This window comes from Ruditapes philippinarum, unplaced genomic scaffold (genome assembly GCF_026571515.1).
Source record: "Ruditapes philippinarum isolate M1 unplaced genomic scaffold, ASM2657151v2 ctg10598_1_1_1_1, whole genome shotgun sequence".
In the NCBI taxonomy this organism is placed as follows: Eukaryota; Metazoa; Mollusca; class Bivalvia; order Venerida; family Veneridae; genus Ruditapes; species Ruditapes philippinarum.
The window spans coordinates 30,625-58,327 of NW_026866462.1; the positions used below are offsets into that span (position 1 = coordinate 30,625).

At 32.7% G+C, this 27,703-nt stretch overlaps 1 long non-coding RNA gene across 1 annotated transcript; it reads left to right on the forward strand.

The window, feature by feature from the left end:
• The first annotated feature begins 24,985 nt into the window (after positions 1-24,985).
• LOC132732563 (uncharacterized) lies at positions 24,986-26,207 on the forward strand. Its single transcript, XR_009626066.1, has 3 exons — positions 24,986-25,165; positions 25,340-25,468; positions 26,105-26,207. It is a non-coding gene; the product is annotated as an uncharacterized LOC132732563 (long non-coding RNA).
• Positions 26,208-27,703: the final 1,496 nt, after the last annotated feature.

A 27,703-nucleotide genomic window follows, 5' to 3' on the forward strand; every position in this document is an offset into this window, starting at 1 on the left:
GCCAATTTCCAAAATTTTTGAAAACCCCTTTTCCCTCAAAACTTTTGGGTTTAAAGGGGCCTTAATTTACAAAAGAACGGAAAAGGGATTTTCAGTATAACCCTACGTTTAAAAATTACAAAAAATAAATGTTTAAAGCTAGGGGTTGAAAGCTTAAATGTATAACCCCTTACAAATAAAATTTTCCCCCTTTTAAAAAAGGTAAAATTTTTCAGATATTACAAGGGAAAAAGGGACAAATCTATTTCTTGTCGGGATAATTTGTAAAAAATCGAAAGGGACAAAATGGGCTTTCTTGGTTTAAACGGAAATTTAAATTATTAGAGAGGTCAACAAAAATGCTTGTTGGCGCCCTCCGTTTTTGCGTTATAAAATTTTAAAGAATCTTTTTTTAAAAGCAAAAAAAACATAAGAAAACCATTATTCGCCCCTGGGTCCACTAAAATAAAACGGGCTTTTTCTTTTAAAATTTAAACGAAAGAAAATAATTTTTCATGTACTTTACACTAGGGGGAGAACGGGGAACCCCTTTTTGGGGAAAATTTTGAAATGGTTTTTAAAAAATTTGGGAAACCCTAAAAAGTTTACCATACTTCAGAAATTTGATTCCGTTTATTTTAAATTCAAAATAGTTTCAGCTAATTTTTTTTTACACAAAGGGCGTCAAATTTTACCCAAAACCGCGTTTTGGGCATGACGTCGTTTTGTATCCTTTGTCAACTGTTATGGATATGAAAAAACGCCATCGGCGGGGCCCCTTTTTGCTTCAATGGAAATTTTTTTTTTCCTTTAAAACTGATATAAAATTGATAAAAATAAAAAAAATGCCCGCAAGTGTTCCCCTTATTTAAATTAAATACAAAAATGTATCACTAAACTTTTCAAATTTTATTAATTTTTTAAAATTTAAATTAAAAATTGGGGTATTTTTTTTAAAACAAGGGAAAAACATAAAAAATGTAAATTTAACAACATTAAACCCCTATGACGTATAGATCATTTAAACCCGGGGCGATTTTGGGCCCTTTTGTGTTTTTAATATTGAAAAAAACACTGTCCGGTAATAAACTTAAAAATAAAAAGACCCCAAAAGTCAAAACTGTTCAATGTTGAATAACAAAAAACAAAACACAAAAACTCAATAAAATGGGGTTTTAAAATGAGCTAAAAAATTAAATTCTCACATTTTTGAAATGGGAGACTTTTCATTAATCACTATATATTTATAAGCTTGGGGGAAAAAACCCTCAAAAGTAAAAACAACTAATACAGAGAGGGGGGAATAAAACAAAGGGCCCTTTTTTTGAAAATAAAAAAACCCGGCCCAAATTTAAAAACCCCTGACAGTAAAACCACTTTAAAGGGTTTAATGAAAAAATGACTTTCAGCGTATGTAATCTAAAATTTTACAATTGGTGTTTCTGTGCAGCAATTATCTTCCACAAGATATCAACTCTGCTCGTATATCTTTTAGGGAACATTGATCTGTCCAACCGTTCAAGGAAATCTGTGTTTTGATTAAGCAACTTGTATTTGGCAAATCTATGCAAATCATTAATATTATTATCCGCGATCTGTAAAATCTTTTTGAAACGTAATCATTTACTTTTGTAGGATAGGTCGATGTATATTTGACTTGCGTAAATGTAAAACTTACAATGAAATTTGAGATGTCTTCATTAAAATCAAATTCAAAACTTAACCATACAACGATATCGATCTTTTTTCCTCAAAAAGCATACATTGGTCTAAATTGCTCAATTATGACGTTATTGGCAAATGTTATCATTATAGTTGAAATTTGCTTTATATGTCTAAAAGATTATTGTGATAGCTTCTTTTAAAAATTAAAGCCAAACACAAAAGAAAAGGTCATTGTCATTCTTGGGTCTTTCTTAAGTGCGATCTTTATCTATTTTAAGAAATTACAGTAATGGTATACCAATCAGATTACAACTATTTAGTGTTTGTGACAAATAACTTACTTTCGTTGAAAGCATGTTGGGTCTATATATAACTATGTTGGTGAAGATATTAAACATTTATATACATTATATGCATATCTTAAGCTCTGTAAAGCTGTTTTGTTTCCTTTCTGATCCTTGGTTTCAGCAGTTACATCTGTGTTGTACTATTTAATTATTGTAAAGTTATAATTAAATAAGCGTATTGTGTTTATTTTTTTTTTTTTTTAACGATAGTACAGCGTGAAGCACAGTAAAAATTTGTTTGTCTCCGACCCACAATAAATAAATTAATATAAAAATAATATTAAAAAATACGCACACTCATATACGTCATTGTGTGTGTGCGCGCGCATGTTTTTATTTTTTTTATATTTTTTGTGGTTGGAGGACAAACAAATTTATATATTGTATATTACTGAAATGTTGAAATTAACAGTAGTATTAAAACAGAACTTCGATCGTTAAAAACATGTAAATCACACATTTGCTATTCACATTTTTTAATTATAAAGATATCTGATATTTAAATGCAAAAATGTAGTAATTGCATTGCCATTAACACCCACAATATTACCATCCATAAATGTTAAAGTCAGAAGAAATAACCCTTTGAAAAAAACTTATTATTATATTATGCATTAATGAAGGTACTAGGAAAATCACTTGTTAGTCTCGAAATGTTACAGACGCTTATTACAGAAGTAAAGTGTATCCTTAATGACCTTTACATACGTATCAACGGATCCATAAGATGAAGATCCACTCACACCATCCCGTCTACGATATGGTCGAAGAGTTATTTCTCCTACAATTCCAGACGACAGGCTTACTTTTCTTCCTCATGTTCCTACTCACGAATCAGTCAAACGGTTGGCAAAATTTAAATCAGTAGGATTACAACATGGAAGAAGGAATATCTCACATCCCTCAGAGAATTCCATAAACTACACAATTTAAAAGACAAAACCCCCGAATAGGAATGGGGCTACCCCCAACGTAGTGCCAAAAAGAACAAACGGGCCCCTGGAGTTGCATAGAGGAATTTAAAGTGTAAGTTAAAACCGAATTTTTGCACGATTGAATAAAATATATTAGGAGCCTCTGCGAGCATAAATTTTTTTATCAACGAAGCAAAAATCATAAAAACATATACGAATTTTAAAATCATTTTTACATAACCCAAAAAAAGACCCTGAAGTGAAAAAGATCATTTTTTTTGACGCACCTATAGTAAAAACCTCATATTTAGCGCTTTTTTTCTGTGTTGTATAAAGCTAAAAAAGTCACTAAAAATATCATGGCGTCAATACCCTATTTACGGAGTTTTCAAAAAGGACGATTGTGAAAAAGGACCTTATTACACTAAGAGATGGGTTTTTGAGAGCGGTTAAGTTGGACCAGTAAAAGGGGTGAAAACCGACCCTTTTAAGCTGTACAATGAGACTGAATGAACACTAAATTGTCTTTTAACCCGGTGGTCGCGATTGCAAATTCATACATTAATTGGCATTAAAGTGATGTTTTAAGAACTAGTGATTTGATACTCCATAGACTTAAACATTTTTAAATTATCATTTATTTAACAGCCTGGAGTGTTAGCTATTACGCGTATAACTAAAGAAAACTAGTCTTATAGACCTTGTCGCTATTACGGTACATGCCATTTTACCGCGACGCGACGATGACGTCACTTTTGTTTTGTTTTGTACATTAGAAATTAGAGTTAAAAATACAGTCATTGAAATCAGACGTTCATATTCAGTTGTTAAGGTCATCCCGACAGCATCAAAGGAATTATAACTGGACAGGAATGGCACATGCACGAAATTATTGCTGAACGGTTTAAAACCTACTTTAAAACTGCAGCATAATAATATTCCGAAATATTTTGTTCTTTTAAGGACAATACATTTGTGTTAAATAATAAAAATATTTAACGTTACAACTCTTTCGCAATCGACGAGTAGATTATGGAATATTGGACTGTTTTTAAATTAAAAATAAATCTTCATTGGAAAAATCTTTATATCCTTTGAAGTCAATGATATGATGTAAGTGTTTAAATCAAGGGCGAGAAGAAGCATGTAAAATATGGTAAAGAAAACCAAGCCTTTTTATTGTATATTAGGTCATTTATTCGCCGTTAGCAGAAGTATGTTTTGTCACGACATGAACACGAGTTTTAAAGCGGCACAAAATAGCGATTATCTCATTCACTTTACACCAATCTTTACTTTATGAAAAAAAATGTCACTCAATACTTTGTAAACAGAAGAAAATAAAAAAATAACTAGATACTTGTATGCATTTTGAATTAAATGTTCTCATTCAAACTGAACTTTAACTTAATTTGATCCCCTGTAAAGCTGAATGTAAAATAAAATTTGGGATCATCATTAATTACATGCTTTAAAATTCGCGATTATACGGAAACATTTAGTTATAGTTTTTACGACTGCTAATGAAAATAAACGAAAATTTTAATTACTTTTTTTGTACGATAGGTGTTCAGTATTTTAAACGAAATAAACAGCTATAGATTATCATTATTTTTCATTGCAATTAATTTTATTTCAATATGTGTACTTTTCAAAGAAGTAAATAGCAAAGTGTTGGCTAAAATGTAACAATAATGATTTTCTACAGATTTTCCCACTCTTTTTTTCAGAGCTTTACAAGACCAGTTAGTTCATCAAAAATTTGATTGTGACATCTTAACTTAAAATATTATATTTCGGCCTACCTGAAGCATGTAGTTTTACTTCGTTTTATGTTCTAAATATCGATCTAAATAATCAGTGTTAGTTAATATCATTTATCAAATTTACTAAAACGTAACTAAACATTATTATGATAATAGGAACCCAAAGACAAAATAAAAGTATATTAACGATATTTAGGATTTCGTAATAAGTGTCTAGTTTAGACACTTAAATCGATTCCTATTTATTGATTATAATTGTCAAACATACTTTAAAATAATGATATTACAAAATTAGACTATAATTCCAAGGGGTTAAAAAGTAATAATATCGTTAAAAAGAAAACTGTTTTCAATTCGTAATATTTTCAAGATGATTGTGAATAGTTAGCGACGTGTTCTTAATTTAGATTTAGTAGTCTGAATTTTTTAGTGCATTTGTCAATTATGTAAGTGTTTGTTTTTCCATACAATAATCATTGCTACTATAATTCTTGCTGCGAAAGCATCAAACTCCCTTTTGATTTTGTCCTCGACGATATAAAAATGCAAACGGAGGAAAAATTTTACGAGGTGTTGAATTTAAAATGAAACACAATCAAAACACATTATAAGATCTTATAGCTTACATAAACTCGTGCAAAGCGATAAATTCATGTAAAATAGTATATCATACATATACCCATCATATCTGAATTGAAAATTTATTATGGTTAGACCAAGATTTTATGAGTAAGTTGAGGGCATTATTTAAGGACCTTTGACGCAGAAAAAGGCTTACAAAAATATTGTGAAACAAGTACAACAAATTGGATATGATGTTTCTGCTGCTACTGTGTATTGCATTTAACATGGTAAAGGTGCTATTTGAAATAACATATTAAGCAAAAAAGTAAAATTGGCCTTTTTATCAGACGTCTCCCAGCAGCTGCTGCTGACGTCGTACGTAAAATCCGTAATATAATTACGTTGGTGAATCCTCCAACATATAAACAAATGACAGCTAAGTGTAAGGTGTCTCTAAGCACTGTAAACAAAGAAATAGCAGTAGTTCCTAAAGCAAAACTCAGGAAAAAATGTTGTGTTCAAATTCTTAGTGAATTTCTGGAAGAGAATATTATCATACTTCACTTAGGCTCGGCCTCTAGTCATACTTAAGACTAAACTTTCTCAACAAACGCAAAGTGAATTACATAAGACCTGCAGAATAGATGTTATTAAAACCCAGTTGCAGCTCCCATGGACTTTGGTTTCTGGGGTATAGTGAAATGTAGGCTACAGAAACACAAGATTTATACCATGTCCGGTCAAAGACGAATGGAACAAACTTTTCTTCATTTTGAATTTGGGTGATTCTAATATTCCTACTTGAATATTCTTGAATCACCTTAAGGATATGTTGCCTGCTTTTTAACTTTGTCTTTTGACGCCTTATCTGTGAAATGTAGGCTTCATAACCTCTGATCCCCTTTCAAAATTCCATTTTATTTATTTCCGCCCATTGTTTAAATTTCTCGTTTAGGGCACATGCATATTTTTTACTTGGGGACCATGTGCCGCTTTTCATGGAATGGCACTTACGTGTCACATTGAAGGTTCCATAATAACCGCCATATGAACACGTCTGCGGATGTTTTAAAATTCTAAATTGAACCAGTTCATGTTAAATGTTGAATTCTGCTTAAGCCGGTGCTAGGGGGTGTGGGCGGTAGTTTGCACTTTACTGTACCGTCCATGAACAGGCTCGATCAAACCGAGCCTGCAACATTTTCAATTAATATGTCGTTTTGGGCTTTCTTTAAGGATTCATATTTTCTCTATTTTAACATTCATGCAAAGACTGGCCTTTAGAAAGCTGACCAAAAAGGTGTAGAATGATTTACTATTGCCATGGATCCGAGATTTTGCTTTTCTTGCAATTCCAAACATGCGAGTAAGTAATAAAGCAGGTTTTAAAAAAAAACTGCTTGATAATAAATTGAACACCTCTCGTAACCGCCGTTTTTCCTACATTGACAGAACATGATTGACTTTTATAACATTCATTTTTACTACTCAGCTTTCCCTGCTGTTTCAGATTCCGTTTGTGTGGTTTAGAAATCTTGGCAGTTGTAAGCAGATTGACCGCATTTTTTTCGGTGTTTGCGTGGCTTACTTTGCGTATATCACACATGACGGTTCCGGGTGATACATTCAACATATAAGTCATATCTTGTTGTGTTTGTATGTTTACCTTGTTGATTTTACAATATTTATTCCTACCATATATGATTACATTATTAAATTTTGTAAGAGAAAACTAAGATTGATAATCATTTTGTTTGTTTGAGTTATTTTATTATTTGTCTTCAAAAGAACAACTTTGACATATTCCGATTTTACCAGTATTGCAGGGCATACATGCAGAAATTTTACACATTTTTACATTCGTACACACTTAGTTTATTATTATGTATAAAGGTTTTTACATCAATTGAATCAGGCTGTTGGTGATGTTTAGTGAAATTTCTAGCATATCATGTCAGGGGATAATTTCCAGTTGAATTGAAGCCGTAAAACACATTTCATCCAACAAATTTGAATTTAAATGTTTCTATTCTTTCTTTTGTAAAATAAAATTAAAACATTCCTTGGCTGCTAAATAGACCACAAGACTTTCGAAGACTTCTAAATTAATCTTATATTTGATTTTTTTCTGTATATGGAAAGTAATCGAAAAACTATGTCAAATTTTTCCTTCTCGAATACTTAACAGCTTCACATTTAATGTGTTTACCAATGTTGTAGAAATATATGTCAAAACAAAATAAATCAGATTGTTTCACCAATTTGAACTTTTGTTTACATACAACAAATCATCAAAACATCAAATTGTCTTTCGACTCATTGTATTTAATGACTTTTGCTAAATTTTTATGTAGAACTAAAATATACAACTCAAAATATGCTATGGATCACCTTTTGGAAATCCTATTGTCATCGTATTAAAATCATTTTTTCCGGTAACGATAAATCTGTACGGGGACCTCATAATCGTGTACTTAAGTTATTGATTTGTCATGTACACCTTGCACGATAAGCACGTGAAATGCATACCCATGAAAATTTGTTGTTTTATGGCCAGGTGCTTTCACTTAAACATGTACAAGCAGCAAGACTTCTCTCGTTTTATTGTAAAAATGTGTTCGAAATTAACAAACGTTTGTAAATCGACAGGTTAGACGTTGTCTTAGTGAAGATGAGATAAACAGGGGTATTGGAATGTTGGAGGCTGGCCGTTCACAAAGGCACATCGCCCATGTCCCAAAGCGTTGTATTAAGGATGCGGAACCGATTCCAAATGACTTGAAATGTCTTGCAGGGCCACGCCGGAGGACGGGGACGTTCAACGACTCAAGCCCAGGATCGATTTATTGTCCTTCAGGGCAGGCGCCAACGGTTCTTGAGCGACCCTACGTACCGACTTCCAATTGAAACAGGTGTGCGTGTAAGCACACAACTGTTAAAAACAGATTGCATGATGCTGGGTTGAGGTCACGGAGGCCAGAAATTTGCATTCATTTGACAAAACGTCATATCCAAGAGCGTTTGCAATGGGCGCTGACTCATGTCACATGGACAGTTAATAATTGTACCCCGGTCCTCTTCACTGATGTGTCAAAAATTTTGTGCGGACTTCACGGAAGGGCGAGAATAAGCGCTCAGGGAAAAATGGATATACACATTATTGAAAGCGGGACACTGACGGCAGTTAGGCACGTCAATGAAATCTAAGACGTCCATGTACGCACGTACGCTAGTGCAGTCGGCCCTGATTTTCATTCTTATGGATTGCAACGCCCGTGCATACAGAGCCAACATCACAAACCGATATTTTATAGGAGAAAACCATTGTCCGCAAGGATTGGCCAGCGAGATCCCCGAATTTAATTTGAGCATGCTAATGATATGCTGCAAAAGACATTTCTTCACGCCTTGTCCAACCAACAACAGTTCAGGAGCTAAGACATGCGTTCATAGAAGAATGGGCACAGATTCCGCATCAAAAGGGGTATGCAACATTTTCATTTTAGCCGTTTTGGACGTTCTTTAGGGATTCTAATTTTCTCTATTTTGACATTAAAAGGAAACAATGCTGACATGGACACTGCCGCTATGTGTAGTCAGTATTTTATATATTGTACTTGAAAATTCATTCATAGCTCACACTTGACACGTTAATGATGAAATAGGTAAAAAAAAACGAATTTTTAATGATTCTTTTATAAAATTTTACCTAATTTAAAAAGTTTAGTATTTCAGTAAGATACTTACATCACTGATCCATTTTTAAAATAAGTGCATATCCAATTTTATAACCAACACATTTTATATGTTGCCCTTTATGGTCATACGCACTAGAACATTTTTAAAATCACATGATATTTTTAGGTGAATCCTACAATATTTTATGACAAATATTTTTTTACACAAATGAGTGTTAACATAGAATGTTTAACAACTAATGTTAAGGTTACAATTAATATGTATACAACGAATCAATGTGTATATTCTGTAATCCAGATACATTCATTTGAATGTTTACATTGACAACGTTAAACGTGTCTTGTGGTATTTGGTTGCAGTATAAGTTTAGTTAAAATTTGTTTAAGATCAGCGGTGTTTATCGGCTATTCCAAGTTTTGATGCGTATGAAATGACAACGAAGGTCGTATGCCTGAGTGGTAATGTGTTTTGTATCAAGCGTCAACATCGATGTTAACTAGCCGATAAATTCCACTCAGACCAATTTCATTTCAATTCTAAAGGGGTCCCTAATGCTATTTTTTTTTCAAGTGAAATTAACTCTTTTGCCGATTGTCCTTTGACGCTGTTCTATCTCGCACCCTACTGTCGCTGTTGCATACAAATTATTTAACAAAAGATATTTATAGATAAATTAAGTTTAACTAAAGAAATATCTTATAAAGATACATACAATTTAAACTTACGTGTAAGACTGGCTTTTATCGTGTTAACGTCGGCGCCTGCTTAATCATTGTACAAACCCTTACAATGACAGTTTAAAATGATGACGTCACTCTGGCGACTTTATGAATGAGTTGCATACTTAGAATGACGTCTGCTCAATTTATGCAATCGTTTTCCTTATCAACTGATATGGATAAAAATTGATGCGTAAGTGTTTGTAAAATGTTAGGTTAGCATCATATTAAAAGAAAATATTATAAGAACGGAAACTAAGTAAAACATGCGTCATTATCGCTACCTTATCAAGGCTTTGTCAGAGGGTGCATATTCTCGTACAATTGTCCGTTATCAGTGTCTTTGGCATTTTAACACCGGCTTTTTCCTTCTTTTTGTGGACAGAATCTCGAGGCATGTGAAAATCGACAATTCTGACTTGATAGATTTAATGAGCCAGTGCTTGCCGGTCTCCGTAGTACAGTACATCAACATAAAAAAGTAACACAGCAGTGAACACCTGTCGCTGCCACATGTTATCGGCATGAGACCAAACCCTATCCTCACCTGGGGCCCACCCCAACCAATCAATACAAAATCAGAAAATTATAAATTAAAATATTATAAGTATCAGTATTCAGTTATACATTTTTTAGAATTATTTGATTTTATATAACATGTATTTTGAATGGGCCAATGGATATTTGGGTAGAATAGAGGATCTTTGGGATGACCCCCTGTGGGAATAGGTTTGTCCTACGCCGTAAACCCGTGTTCTCTATATTTTCTTAGCTAATAATTTACTTTCAGTGCATTTGGTATAATTACAGTATTTTATTATTGTGAGGTATCCAATGTATGAATATTTAAATATAACCCGAAGAACGATAAGGAATTAAAATGAATGTTTTTACTATTACATTTTATATCAGATGGATTTAGTGGATTGTATTAATCAATTGGGTAAAATCAACCTTGAAAAACTTATTATTAACTTTGAGTGTACTTTTGTATACATACAGTATCTTAATTAATGTGGTATTTGTTACTTCTAGATCGAATATATGAATGTTCAAATATTAACCCATAAAAACGATCTATTTGATTTCTTTTCTTAACTGGTATAAGTAAATATTGTACATTCTTCACTCATTTTGTATAAGATTAAATCAAACTGCCAGTTTGTTGAATAAAGGCAATAAACTTAAGTATTCAAATATTATTAGACGTCCTTGAAGTATGTACACATTTATTACGAAACATTTGTGAATTTACCTTTGAATCATGTTAACAGAGTACACGAACACAACACAACATGTATCTAGTATTTCAAGTTGAATGTTTTGAATATGAATGTAATGAAAGAGAGAAAAAAGAAATGATTGTTTTTTTTTTCAATTTAAAGAACTATACGTTTAAGTACATAAAATAGTTTATTCATAGTTGTAAACTATAACAAATGAAAGGGAGATAAGATAATCAATAGTTGGTATTGAAATGGCATAATACATACGCGGTGATCTACCTGAATTGTTCCCTGTTCTAGTTTTTATTTAACTTTTTATGAAAATATTCAAAATGAACACATTTATCATGTACTTACATTCATCATGTAGCTTTCATTGATCAAGATGTACAATACATAATGAATTTGATGTAGTCCTGTTCTGAATTAAAATTTACGTTATTCTCGTATATTATTTGTTATGGCACACACACATACACACTCACACACATTTTGTAGACAGAAGAATAAGTTTATTCAATACTTTTTCGATAAGAACACAATTATAGAACAAAAACATAATCGATACATATAACAAGAGAACCAATGGAAAATAGAAAAAAAGAACATTTTCACAAATCCATTTTTTACGAACCGCATGAAAAGTGCAAGCCTAATATAATAACAGCATTTCAGAAATTCTTATTTTTAGTATTAAATAATTCTACAAGTTTAACTACTCTTGGTTTAACACAATATTACGTTTAATATAAAGATACTATATGGCGCAAGTTTCTAACACAAGACAAACAAAAGTGGCATTCAACGAACGCATCCCCTAACACATAACCACCGGCAAGGAGCTAAACAGTACACCAAACAGGACATGGCACAAGTCCAAAAACAGACAAGATGTCATTATAAACCGTTCAATGAGAAATATTATTCTCTTTCATATGATAAAGAAAGTTTCGACTGTAAATTCTTTTCTTTTACAGAGACTTTCATTTTGGCGATGTTTAAATGTCAAAATCGAAACGGCCCTATTTTAGGTTATACACAATATCTAGAAGCATAATTTATTTATGAGTATATGCACCTTTTAATCAACATTTATTTTGTTTAATATTCCTTATAAATATATATTTGATTTTTTAATAAAACAATCTGTGAGGGAATTTCGTTATCAACGTATATTTTATTTGGGTAAGACGCACTTCCAATACAATGTGAATGTTTTTTTCTGATAATCACACGGACAATCTTTCAATTGAATATTTTAACAAGAGCCACCGCCGGCCGGAGGCAACGCTCGACTTTTCACTTTCTCTAAAAGCAAACATAGAAATATTTGAACAAAATATTAACGTTTCCTTTTTATAAAATTAATCATTCTGTCTTGTCACATTAGTTTTGTCTTTATATTTTATATATATAAATTTACTAATTTATATATATAAATAGAGACACGCAATTCGAAGTGATGAAGTCACGTGGTGGTGTCACGTGGTGGAGTCACGTGGTGGAGTCACGTGGTAGAGTCACGTGGTGGAGTCACGTGGTGGTGTCACGTTGTGGAGTCACGTGGTGGAGTCACGTGGTGGAGACACGTGGTGGGGGTCATGTGGTGGTGGAGTCACGTGGTGGTGGAGTCACGTGGTGGTGGAGTCACATGGTGGAGTCACGTGGTGAAGTCACGTGGTGGAGTCACGTGATGAAATCACGATAAACAACAAGGCCTTATCTTTAAGTATGTTCTGTCATAATATGAAGTTGATCCCTTCAATTATAGCAAGTTACAGCCAGTTACAGCTAAAATAAAGTCAAGGTCATTAATTTGTGAAGGTCAAGGTCTGCCAGGTTATTTTTAAGGGTTATCATTGAAGATTATTATGTTCAAGTTTGAAGACAATCCATTCAAAAATAACAAAGTTACAGCCATTAATAGCCAAAAACATGAAAATTTCAATAATTTGACCTTCAAAGTCAATGTCATTTATGAGTGAAGGTCAAGGTCTTTCGGGTTATTTTAAGGGTTATCCTTGAAGATTATTATGTTCAAGTTTGAAGACAATCCATTCAAAAATAACAAAGTTACAGCCAAAATAGCCAAAAACATGAAAATTTCAATAATTTGACCTTCAAAGTCAAGGTCATTTATGAGTGAAGGTCAAGGTCTGTCAGGTTATTTTTAAGGGATAACCTTGAAGATTATTATGTTCAAGTTTGAAGACAATCTATTCAAAAATAACAAAGTTACAGCCAATAACAGCATGAACAAGCAAAATTTGGACTTTTAACCTTGAAGGTCAAGGTCATTTATGGATGAAGGTCAAGGTTAGTGTAGTCTACTGAAAGGTCTCGTCCCAAGGGTTGTTGTGGCCAAGTATGAAGACAATACACCAAGAAATAAAAAAGTTATGATCCAGGTACAAGTTTGCTGACGGGAACGGCAACGGCAACGCCGCCGCGACTATAGCAATACCTCTGCTTAAAAAAAGAAAGAAAAAAAGTCGAGCTAAAAACGAAATCGGTTACGTCGTCATAATTATATTTATAGACAAGATCGACATATGTAGTACATTGTATCATTTTCGTGTTGAAGAAATGAAAACCTTAAACCTACAGGCTGATAAAAATCATTCAATTTGTTTGATTGTCCATCTAACGCTTGGCATACTTGGTTATGGGTTTGTATTTAATGCCCCGTTTTCTAAAGTCAAATCAATCGACTGGTTAGTAATAAGGTTTTGTTTCCTAAGGTTCGACTTAGGAACAAAGATACAGATTTTCATTTGTATACTGACCTACAAATATTAGAGTGACAATCAGTTTGTAATAGTATAAGACAGATATCAGTAAAATTGAAGTTGCGTTAAGAACGCATGCAAAGTGTGATAAGTTCTCGTTCGTAGGAAAAATATATTTTGTTTCTTTTTAAGACATGGACAACGCTCAGAGTGAATGTAATACTTCGTGCACATGTAGATTTTCTTGCGCATACATCATTTAATAAACTTGGTTTATAAACATGATACTTTACACACACATCCGCTTAAATCAATTTGATAACGTTTTTTCCCTTGCATTGTTCCTATTGACCTGTATCATTGTTGCTATGTTGATACCTGTATCTGTTTTATGCTATAAATGTTTTGCAATGTTTTAAGCAAAAAAACTAAAGTTTATTGTATTGAAACAATTCAAGATGACCATCAAAACGCTAAAATAGCTCACCAAGGTGATGTTTGTAACAGCACGGGATACTTGTTTTTTTTACAAAGGTTCTACACATTTAGTATTTATTTAGCTTATCTTGTACTGGTTCTTTCATTCTTTACTACTGACTCATACCCGGTAAATGTATTTTAAAACTAATGATTATATGTTTTAAGACAATACTACCACTGTAAATGACACATTGTGAAATTCCAACTTTATTAGTTGAGACAAACCCTCGGGTGCCCTTCCATGCGATATTTCAGAAACGAGTATGCACAGCCATCCAGTCATAAGTTAGCCGAATAGCTAAAATACGTAACATATTTAAAGTCCCGGCCGGGATTCGAATCTATAACAATATCATCGAAAATATGTCTTTGTATTATATAACACGTATTATATCAGAGTGACTTACCATGGTAGATATTAAATCAGTTATGCGATATAATTGTTTAATTATAGGCTATACCGTAATTGAGTAATGAAAAGTAATTGATATGCCGTGAGTAATGAACTATGATTGATAATGTAGGCAATGAACTCTGATATATATTCTAATATAAAATGAACTGTGATTGATATTCTTTGAGTGATGAACTTTGAATGATATTCTACGAGTGATCAACAGCGATTAATATATATGAGTGATAAATGTACAATATAGAATTTCACATATAAATTGCATTTGAAAGGAGACAAAATATTAAATGTTAAATAAAGTAAAAAAAAAACACTATTGATTGTGTTGTTCTCATTTGGGAAATAAATCCGTATGTTGATTATATTCGACAGCACTTTCTTACACAATCAACATTTAAAATCAGAAATGCCCGATGTCATCAATATAAATAAAGTCGAGTTATGTTCATGTTTATCGAATTATTGAAAAGGAGATACATTATGTTGTTTGTCATTTAATCATTTTCAAATCTGTGTTTTTTTTATCAGACTTTATTATATGATCTAAATATAGCTGCAATCTCATTGGTCCAAACTATAGTCAACAGAACTTTTGATAAAATCATATTGACTGGGTGTAGTATCATATTCACTGGTTGAATTGGATTTTCCCAGTCTAAAAATATATTGAGACTCATATTCAATGATCATAAACCGTAGACTGTTAATTACGCATTTTTTATTACAAAATAGTTATTGCTTTTGTTCTTTATGGTATATTCCTCGATTAAAATGTCATTACGTTACTATTATACTTAATGGCTACATTGCAATGATGAGTATAAACTTAAATATAAACTTGAATTATTTTTTTTATGCGCAGCGTTCGCGTATTCGTTGCACGTCTAACACATGCGCCTTTTCTCCCGCGCTTCAACGAAGAAAAAAATGTACATGTATTTAAAGTTGTTATTTTTGTATTTTTTTTTTAAATTTATATTCATATAATAAAACAATTATTGATTAGTGAGCCATTGAATATGATATCATATTCACCGGCAGAAAGTCATATTGACCTTGGCTATCGCCTCGGTCAAGATGTCATCTGCCGGTGAATATCACATCATATTCAATGGCTCACTAGTCAATAATTGTATAATATTGAATAGTATTGACGTTTAATCAATAATCATGACAATATAAAGATATGGCGTCATCTTAAATTTTTTGCGCTATCTATAGGTAAGGTCAATACCGAAACGATTCGTAACTTAGGGTTACATGTGGACCAACGGGGCACTTGTCATGGACCGTCCAACTCTTCCGAAACCCTTCAAGACATAATATCACTTGCTACGGTCCTGTACTACCCCAATGTACGTTGTTGTTTGGTACTTCATCTCACTACTACTGCGTATGCTAGTGTCTATTGCTACACAGCGGATCGGTCATTTGGCACCATGAAGAAAGTGAAAACGTTTTTCAAATCTACAATGATTACTGTAAATTATCTGGGTTAGGCCTTTGGAACGTTTACAAAGAATATCAAGGTGTCATACGATGCGCGCACATCCTAAAAAATCTGATTCCGCGAACACTTATCAACTGGTACTTTGAACAAAAACGAATCATGTAAAACAGTCAAATAGATTGAATTTTGTTTCTTTATGCAAAGAAGATATCCCTACTTTTAGTTTTAGTATACAGAATGCATTTACACAATTCTTTTCTTTCTCGTCAGTATTTCGCTGAATGTGATTTCGATTCCGGATACTGCGTACACCCAGCGTTGAAATGTTTCAGAAATTGAGAAATTGTCGATTAAACTGAGAGTTTCAGACGTCTGGAGGTAAGCTTAATGTAGAATCTAATATGTATTTTCAATCTTTGTTCTTTTTCCTTGCACAAAACATGTCTATAAACGCACAGTTTACAGAAAATAGATAGTTTGATAATGCGTACACACTAAAAAAATTCTAGAAACTGCGTACACTTTCTCCGAAGCAGTCTATGCTTCATGATTGTATAGAGCAGGTAACATGGGTAAACTAAGAAAAAAAAATGAAATCGTGTGTGTCCTCTCGGAAATAATTGCTTAATGTAAATCGGAATTTATTATTTGTCATACAATGTCATACAATTTACAATGTATGTAGTCAGGTGTCTTCTTCTGATTATCATCATCACAATAGGCGTTTATAAGTGTATTAAGTCTTCTGAACGCAAGATGAATAGCATACAGGAAATTTAAATCGTTCAAACACAAGGCTAATAGTACACAGACAATGGATTCGTTCATGTGAGGAATCTATTTAGCTAGCTTACAAAACGTCGGTGGTTCTACTCAGGTGCCTATTTGTAAATGCACTTATGCAACATGGAAGGGAGCTTAATGAGAGCTTCCCCAACCAGGAAAGCTGGTAAGTTGCCATATAACATATACTGTGTTGGGGCGACATAAAAACAAACAAAAATGCAATAATAATAATAATAATAATAATAAAAGATTCAGAGTTGTTTCGTTATCGAGATAACCATGTTTCATAATTTGTAGCGTCAAGAAACAAATGATTTATTAAATAAGAAAAATAGTCACTTTAGTTTCTGAATCGTACTAGTTGTACCTGTTATTTTTACCATGAACATGCTTAATTTCTGTAATATACATGTATTTGCTCTGTCTTTCATTTGGGCTAAAACATTTAAAGTCTGGCTCTATACTGGTGAGAAGTGCAAGTTTCATTCTCAGCAGGTTGAATACTGTTTTATCAAAATTTCTTGATGCATGGATTTTTTTAATTTTGAAATCTGAATCATGTTCAACAACTTTGAGGGTACTTAATGTTTCATGATATTATTCAATTAAAGGCTTAAATCAATTTTTTATGTTTAAATAACTTTTTTAGACTTTGTTAGATGCGTGTTACCCAAGAAAATAAGCTTTAAATGTGAAATAATTTGTCATAAATGTAGCAAAATGTTAACAAAGCAGTATTTTGACTTCCATACAAAAACTAAATCACTATAACATTACTAATTGCCAAAAAGCAACAAAATATATAGAATATTCAGGGGAGCCTAGTGGTTAAATTGTCTACCTGAGACTCGAGGATCATGAGTTCGAGCCCTACTTGGGTCACGAATATGTTTCTTCATGTGACAACAGTACAGGTTTGTTCCAGGAAGCGGAAACGAAAGTGATTAATGTAAGTTGCAAGAACTTGTTTCGCACTTGAGCTTAAATATATATAAGTATAAACATAAATGTACATCAAAAACAAAAAGCTTCTGAGAAATGAAATTAAAAGCATTTATGTTAAAATTTTTTATGAGAAATTTGTTTTTGTTTTGTAGTTCTTGTTAATGATATAAAGAGTTAGAAATAAGTAAAAAGTAAAAAACGAGTAAAATTGTATATGATTCCTATATATTTTAAAAACTGAATATGAAATTTGCTACTTTATTATAATAGAAAAACTGTTGAATATTTGTTGAAGTCATTAAATTATAATATAGGTTATACTATATTTCAAAGCATTAAGCTCACAGATATTTTTACTTCTTGACAATTTTACGGTTAAGTTATTTCTAAATATCTCGAACATTATATTTAAAGCCGTTTTTGGGAGTTTTCATATAAACACATAGGCAAAATAAAAACTCCTCAATATAATTTCTTTAAACTTGGCATGCTGTAAAAATATGATAACAGAAACATTTGAGCGAGAAAAAATATTGGGGTCACCGTTCTCGTTTTTGAGTTATCAGCCCTTGAATTGGATTTTTTTTTGGTTAAATTCAAGGGCTGATTATTTACAATTAAGGGTAACAATACATTTTGTTCTTATTTTTATGAAGCATACCTTCGTTTTAGTTTATATGCAAAATTTCAAGAACAAATTTAGAGTGGTTATTTTTTATTCCCACTTCTTATTTAACCTGTGCATTTTTTCTTTAAAAAATAGCCTTTTTTTAAAGAATTTAAAGTACCTTTATTTTCATTGAAAAAAATTATCAGAAACGATGTAAGGAATTGTATATTATTACGTGTTGTACTCAACAATAAAAAGAAAAACATAACCCAGAAGTAAAAACAAGAATTCATTTAAGTATGTATAAGTTATCTGCCCACATTGACCTAAAATAAGTAGAAAAGTCTGATTCCGGGGCAGATAACTCAAAAACGAGAACGGTGACCGCAATTTCTTTTCGCTAAAATGTTTCTGTTATCATACTGTAACACCAAGAAATTATATTGAACAGTTTTAATTTTGTCTATATATCTATAAGAAAACTCCTTAAAACGTCCTTAACAATGTTTTTTTTTAAAATATATTTTTAAACAAATACGAGGCCCATTTTTTTGGCCGTATAAATACATTTGCACCATTGTACCTTACTTTAAATTGAAGTCACCTAGAAAGATAGTGACACCATTTTTCCGAAAGCCTATAATCATTTTAAACAAAGGTTTCCTATATGTCCTATAGGTAAATGGACCTATCTTGTTGAAAATATTACGTGTATTTGTAAAATCTTGCAAGAATTTGTGTTATAAATATTTAATTGCTCTCTAAATATTCCATACGTAGGAATGTTGGTTTTTTATTTACTTTATTCCAATACTCTTTCATAAAAACTGAGAGAGGCAATCGACCTATGATTTTTGAAACACAAATAGAGAAAATAAGAATCCCTAAAGAAAATCCAAAACAGAAAAGTTGAAAATGTTACAGGCTCGGTTTGATCGAGCCTCTTCATGAACGGTACTGCCAAGTGTAAACTACCGTCCAAGCTCCCACGCCTGCACCGGCTAAAGCAGAACTCATCATTTTAACAAGAAATGGCATTTTTTTAGTATAGGAACATCCACACATGTGTTCATACGGCGGTTATCATGGAACTTTCAATGTGACCCCTTCCTAGAAATAGAGAAAAAACAGAATCCCTAAATAACGTTCAAAACGACTAAATTTAAATTGTTGCAGGCTCGGTTTGATTTAGTCTATTTATGGACAATCTTGGAAAGTGCAAGTTACCGTTCAGCTCCCTAGCACATGCTTTCATACGTCAAACTGTCTGTGGGATTTCAACCAAATTTCAGAGGAGTGATCAGTTATATACCTAGCTGTGCATATTGCCAGCACGTTCCGCTCCGTTGCACAAAAATGCCGTTAGAGATAAAGATAGTAAAATCTTGTTCAGATTTTATAGGTCAAACTGTATGAAACTTCACAAGAGTGATCAGTTCTATACCTTCTTGTGCATATCGCTACCAATTATGTTATGCTGCAAGAAATGGCCACCAGAGTTATATATAGAAAATTTTGTCCAGATTTAAGACGAAAAACTCCTAGTTGGATTTGAATAAAACTACACCTGAGCCATCAGTACTATCCCTAGTTGTGCACATTGCCGCATGTCCGCTTTGCTGCTAGAGCCATTAATAGAAAAAATCTTGTCCGGCCTTTACTGTAATCAGAATCATACCTAGTGGTGCATATTGTGGGGAGGTTCGGCTTTGCTGCTAAGAATGGCCGCTTTTTATAGAAAAACTTGTCCGGATATCACAGGCATAACTTCTGGCGTGATCATTACCATACCTAGTTTTGGGAGACATGTTTTGTGACAAAAATCCCTTCTAGCTCATAGCCATTTAAGTACAAGATATGCCAAATTATATATGCAATGGATTTGGAAACGAATTCAAAATTATATATAAAGACTTAAGAGTGAGAGTTTTTTTATTTTCATTTTGTTTTAATATATATTTTGGCTACACATATGTTGATAGCTACAATGAAATAACTAATACCTACACTGTCATGCGGCCCAGTAATGTACAGGAACAATAATTTTTTTCTTTTTAAACAACAGTTTTCCTGTTTCTGTAAAATGTTTTTTTGTTTTTGTTTTGAATGTCTTATATATTTCACATACTTAAATGCCTTGGACTGTGATCAAATAGAACGAAAAATAATATTCAAGGAGAAAACATATTCTCGGGATTTTGCTTGTAATGCTTTGACGTAATCGATGAAAAATCTATCAATTAATATTGGTTTTATTTTGTAGTGCATTAGCAAATTACTATTTTAAATGGTAATTATTAAATTTATATAAAAGGACTTTGAAGATCATTAATATAACAGCACAGCCATTATATTTAGTATTTATATAAGTGACCACAAAGGGCAAAGTGGCTATAAGACAGTGCAAACATAAGCATTTGGGATATTCTTAGTTCAGACAGTTAAGGAGTACTGAATATTCAACAGGACTTTGAAATGTTAATCATTTAACTTCAATGTCTACCAGCAAAGAATGTGGTAAAAACGTCATGCCCTGATTTTAAATTCTGCTTGATGTCATGCCAGCATGTTGTTTGGTAAAATTCCTGTCCTGCCAAATTCCATACCAAATGTCCTGCCATAAATGGGTTGGTCACCTGAATGTCCTACCTGCATGAGAAGCGGTAAAATATTAATTTCATTCTGATTAGTCTAACGAATGTCATATCTATCAGCAGGGCATTTGTTGAATTTCAATGTCCTGCTGAATGTCCTTCCAGCAGAGGATACGGTTAAATTACGGTCTTGCAGAATGTCCTGCAGGATGTCATGTCAGCAGGAGATGCATTTATATTTCAACAGTCTTGTACTGCCGAATGTCCTGCTAAAAATTTCAATTCCCCTACTGAATATCCCATACGTCGATCCACGTGTCAAATTCACTTACTGTTTTGTTCGTTTTTAACATTATATAACATGATAGTACGTAAATCCAGTTTATCACTTGCTTTTTATTACGTCTTCATATCACAATTACATCTTTTTGTATTTTAACATTTACTCTTAACTATGTAGATGCCATGATTGTTAACACTTGATAGCTGTTAAATATGCATGTAGACCAAAATAAATAAAGCTTTGTCTCAAATGAGCCAAATTTTGCCAATTGTTCTTTAAAACAAGAGGGCCATGATGGCCCTGAAGTCGCTCACCTGTATATAGGCCCCCAGAGCGGGGCCAGTTTAAACCTCATGGCTTTTGTTTGAACAAACTTTAGACACCCATTAGAAGATATTTCATGCTAAACATCTAAGATTTGGCTCGTTGAGTTTTTTAAAGATTTTTTTTTAAATTTAACTATACACATATAGTTAAAAGCAATGACACCCCTAGGGCGGGGCCAGTTTTGACCCAATTTGACACTCACTAGAAGATGTTTCAAGCTTAATATCTAAACTCTAGCTATTTGTTTTTTTTAAATCAGATTTTTAAGTTTTTGCTATACACATATATGGAGAATCAATGTCCCCCGGGGCAGGGCCAATTTTGACCCTATGGCTTTTATTTGAACACACTTTGAAGACACTAACTGGAAGATGTTTCATGCTTAATATCTTAACTTTAGCTATTTTGGTTTTTTCAAAGAAGTTTTTTTAAGTGTTTGCTATACACATAAATAAAATCAATGACGCCCGGGGCGAGGCCAATTTTGACCCAAGGGCTTTTATATGAACAAACTTTGTAGACACTCACTAGAAGATGTTTCATGCTTAGTAACAAAACTCTAGCTATTTGTTTTTTTTTTCAAAGAAGATTTATTTTTAAGTTTTGCTTTACACATATAAGGAAAATCAATGACCCCTGGGGCAGGGCAAATTTTGACCCCAGGGCTCTTATTTGAACAAATTTGGTAGACACCCATAAGAACATATTTCATGCTAAATATCTTAGCTCTAGCTCTTTGGGTTCTTTAAAAGAAGATTTTATAAGTTTTTACTATGTGCATATAGGGAAAATCAATGACCCCTTGGGGCGGGGCCAATTTTGACCCCAGGGCTTTTATTTGAACAAACTTGATAGACACTCATTAGAAAATGTTTCATGCTAAATATCTTAGCTCAAGCTCTTTGGGTTCTTTAAAAGAAGATTTTATAAGTTTTTACTAGATGCATATAGGGAAAATCAATGACCCCCGGGGCGGGGCCAATTTTGACCCCATGGCTTTTATTTGAACAAACTTGATAGACATTCACTAGAAGATGTTTCATGCCAAATATCTAAGCTCTACCTTTTTGGGTTTTTTAAAAAGATATTTTAAGGTTTTTCTATCGGTTGCCATGGCAACCAGAGTTCTGCATGGAATTTAATTCTTTGAACAATTTTTAAAGGTGACCACCAAAGGAACATTCCTGTGAAGTTTGGATGAAATTGACTCAGCGGTTAATGAAGAGATGTCATTTTAAGTAAAAGTTTACGGACGCCAGACGAAAGGCGATCACAAAAGCTCACCCTGTCACTTTGTGACAGGTGAGCTAAAGACCTATGACCCCTCAGGGCGGGCCAAGTTTGATACTAGGGACAAAATTTGATCAACTTTGGTATTGGACCTTCAGATAATACAATATACCAAATATCAAAGCTCTAGGCCATTTACTTTTAGACCAGAAGATTTTTCAAGTTTTCACTATATGTATAAAATGGAAATCAATGACCCCCGGGGCCGGGCCAATTTTGACCCGAGGGCCATTATTTGAACAATCTTGGTAGAGGTCAACTTTACATTTTTTAATGCCAAATATCTAACCTGTAGCCTTTACAAATTCAGAGAAGTAGATTTTTTTAGGTTTTACAATATACATATAAGGAAAAACCTATGACCCCCCAGGGCGGGGCCGATTTTAATTCTAGGAACAAAATTTGAACAGCTTTGGTTTTGGATCTATAGATGATATCATAGACCAAATATCAAAGCTCTAGTCCATTTACTTTCAGACCAGAAGATGTTTCAAGTTTTCACTATATGTATATAATGAAAATCAATGACCCCCGAGGACGGGGCCAATTTTGACCCGATGGCCATTATTTGAACAATCTTGGAAGAGGTCTACCACACAATGTTTCATGCCAAATATCTTACCTGTAGCCATTGCCAATTCAGAGAAGAAGATTTTTTTTATGTTTTACTATATACATATTAGAAAAACCTATGACCCCCGGGGCGGGCCCAATTTTGACACTAGGAACAAAATTTGTACAACTTTGGTATTGGACCTTCAGATGATACCATAGACCAAATATCAAAGGTCTAGGGCATTTACTTTCAGACCAGAAGATTTTTCAAGTTTTCACTATATGTATGTAATGAAAATCAATGACCCCTCGGGGCGGGGCCAATTTTGACCCTAGGGCCATTATTTGAAAAATCTTGATAGAGGTCTACTACACAATGTTTCATGCCAAATATCTAATCTGTAGCCTTTGCCAAATCAGAGAAGAAGATTTTTTTAGATTTTACTATATACATATAAGGACAAACCTATGACCCCCCGGGGCGGGGCCAATTTTGACACTAGGGACAAAATTTGAACAACTTTGGTAGAGGACCCATAGATGATACCATATACCAAAAATCAAAGCTCTGGCCCATGTACTTTCAGACAAGAAGATTTTTAATTTTGTGTTTTTTTGAAATTCTTTTCTGGCCCTATGACCTACATATGCAACAGACTTAATTTGCATTTATTTCATAATGATAACAAAATTCTTCTTGAAGGTTTAAAATACATAGTATTTGTACTTAATTGGTAGGATTATGTCATGGTTCATAACCGTTCACTGTTACGGGGAGAAAATGTGTAAGTGGCCATATAGATCAGTCAGTAAAGTTATGGTAATTTGGTACTTTGAGGGTCCCGGGTTCAAATCCCGGTCAGGCTGCAAATTTTTTCTCAACCAGTTACAATTGGCACCCAACTTGTTGCCTTGACTGCATATAGATAAGAGTTGGAAAGTTGTTCAAATGTTTGTTATGCTTTATAAAGAGTTTGTTTTACAATTTTCAGTAAATCTTACCTTGGCAAGAGTTCGATAGAATTATATCCATTTTTGAAATATGCAATTATTTTATAAACAGTCATCATTTTACTTCAGTTTACTTTGATTGCCAAGCTAAGAATTTATCCAACTTGTTAAAGTTTCTTTATCAAAGAAGTTATAGACTACAGTAACCGAGGAACATTTTTGTGAACTGTTTTGTAATGTTTTGATTTATGGTCCAAGTGCTGTAATCTATAAGTTATGTGTATTTCAACTCTTTTACAGTTTCATTGTTCTTTTGATTTTCAGTTACAATGTTTTGCAGTTTGGTTTCAATGTTTGATTTTCTACACCAGCTACAAGTAAGTACATAAATAGCAATCTTTAAGATGAAGTAAAGTTTTTTTGTTTTTTATTTTATCTTACAATTTCAATATCCACATTTTGCAATTTAGCATATTTACATTTTGCATTTATACCATCAACAAGATTTGTCTTTAAATTAATTCTATGACAATTGACTATCTATGTGTACACTTTAATCTTTCATAATATTTATATATCTTATTTTTTGTCTTTTAACAATTTACTTCATGATTTATGTTGCTGTATGTTTTGTAAATAAGTTTAGCAATGAAAATGCATACGTTTTTAAAATTCTTCGCAGGTAAAAAAACAAGCTGATTTGTCACCTGGTCACTACACACAAAAGTATGCACGGCATTGTGCCATCAAACGCCAGAAATGTCAGGAAACCTTTGCTAAGCCATCAACAAAAGGAAGGCGCTGTTTTTGAAAAAAGAGCGTGCTGTCAACCAGTCAGCTACAGAGTCACTCGAAGGGGCAACATATCAGTCAGGTTAGTTTCCAGTCGTGTTTTCAGTAAAACAAATTGTAATGACTGTATAAATCCATGTGTTTGTTTCAACGTGGCTCTCATTATTTTATTTATTGTGACATGATATGTTTATAAACAACTGCTCTTTGTTATTATTCCATTTCTTTTAATTTTTTTTGGTTTACATTTGTACAGAAGTTGGCCACACAGCTGACATAGACATAGACAAAATCCCCGATCCTATACCACGTGGAGTGTTCAAGCCAGTTTGTTCAAGTGGTGAACCCTCTTATATCACTGTGGATCTTGAAACAACAGACCTTAGTAAGTACTTTTCATGTAGACATTACTTACCTTTTTTATTACTCCTCTGCATGTTTATAGATGTAAAATGATGATCCAATACAACATTTATAAATCAAAAATTGCTTTATGATGGTATAATTATTATATAGAGGATATTTGGGTTTTTTAGCATGTAAGATTAAGATATTGTCACTGAGTGAATCCCAGATACATTTATTTTATATAAAATATTATAGCTGGTATTCACCAGAGTTAAATATATTTCAATGTTGCGTACAAAACAAAATTTATTTTTTTAAAATTAGTCAATTCTTGCTGATTTTGCCGCGTAAAGTCACATCATAATGTCAAAGTATAAATGTTGAAACATAGCTCTGTAAAATTTAAATTCTGTATGCAGATATTTACTTGCTTCTAAGAAACAAATTTTACATTGAGCGGAATTTATTCCACTTAGATATATGAATATTCTTTTCACCATCATTCGAATATAGTCTGTCTACAGTGAAAAAAATATATTTTATGATTTCACTGTGAAAATTATCTAATATAATTTCATTTTCCACTGCAAAGCATGTTATAAATCACTATAATACTATTGTCTTGTATAACTTTTATTCAGTTTTTTACTCCAGTACCATTTTTATTTTCCAGTTCGAGGAGATGTTTACCCCCATATTACACAGATAGCAGCCAAACATGTTGGTACCGAGAAGAGCTTCAACTGCTAATGGCTACCAAAACTACCTATGAGCGCATCAGCAGAGCGAGTGACAAAAAATATTGTAACAAATAGTACAGATATGTGCGTAGATGGTATTCCCGTGAAAACAAAAACTTTACAAACAGCCTTGCAGAGATTTTCTTATCTGGCTGAATCAGTTTCACTTTGTTTTTCTGAATGCTCATAATGGCAAACGCTTTGACTTCCCAATCGTCGTAAATGCCTGTCAAGCTAGTGGGATGTTTAATGAGTTTTGTTCATGTGTGCAGGGATTGGTAGACAGTCTTCACGTGTTTAAATCTATCTCTCCTAAACGTGAGTCTTACAAGCAGGAGGACCTAGCCCGATCATTGCTCTCCAATGTGTATAACGCTCATAATGCACTGTGTGATGTTGATTGTTTGTCCGAGCTTTTCATTTATGCTTTGAAACAGGATGATAAGTGTATTACAGTCAAGAGTTTCTCTCCTAGTGATGTGAAAAAACAATATGGATTCAAACAAAGAGAAACATAAAAACTTGCCATCCTTGTCTATTTTTATTGCAAGTGGCGTCATGAAATCTTCAACTGCAGATAATGTTGCAAGTTCGGGGTTAAACTTTAAACATTTACAAACAATTTTTAAACGTAAGGGAGAGGATGGACTGTATAATGTGTTTACTATGAAAAATAGTGAGGGGTTGCCAAGAGTGACCAATTCTAAGAGAGTTTTGGAATCCGTTATTCCAAAGTTAGTGTCATACTTCGATGGCAAATAATAAGTCAAATATGATAATTCTGAATAATTTTTATCCTAACTCTTCTTATGTAATAACTGAAAACTAAGTTTTCTTCATTTATTTGTAAAACATTATTCATTTGATTTATTTGTATAGCAAGAATCAAATGCAAATTGTATGTTTAACAGTTGTTCAAGACATTTTAAGCATTGTTCATGAAAATATGGCTATCAAAATTCAAGGGGTCATCTTGTTTGTGTTCTTGTCTAAAAGAAACTGGACGGTAAAAGTTTCTGATTTTAACATATGTTATTGCTCACACATACAGAAAAAAATTGGTGCCAAATTTGCATAGTAACAGGCACTTTCATGTAAAAATTTTGAACTGGAAAATAACAAAATTCTGAAATGCGACTTTTTGAACCAAATCCGTTTCACATTTTTGGTAATATTTTCTTAAACCCTTTTATTATTCATGAATTGTTGTTTTTGGGTACAGTACATATACAGATAAAAAAACATGCTGAAACATATTGTTTCGTTCTATTTTTAGGCAAAAAGAAAACAACAAATATTTAGCAAAATATGACAGTGGCAATTTTGCCGCTAAATTATTGAAACGGGGTATTTACAAAAACACTTGTAGCTATAAAACAACACAGTAAATTCGTTTAATATTTTAAATTTTGATGTACATAATGATACAAAACAATAATATAATGTGCAATTTTAGGTTCATGTTATTGCCCATTACCCAGGTCTTACCTTAATTCACATAGCTCTGTATTTCTGACAAACTTCAATATATC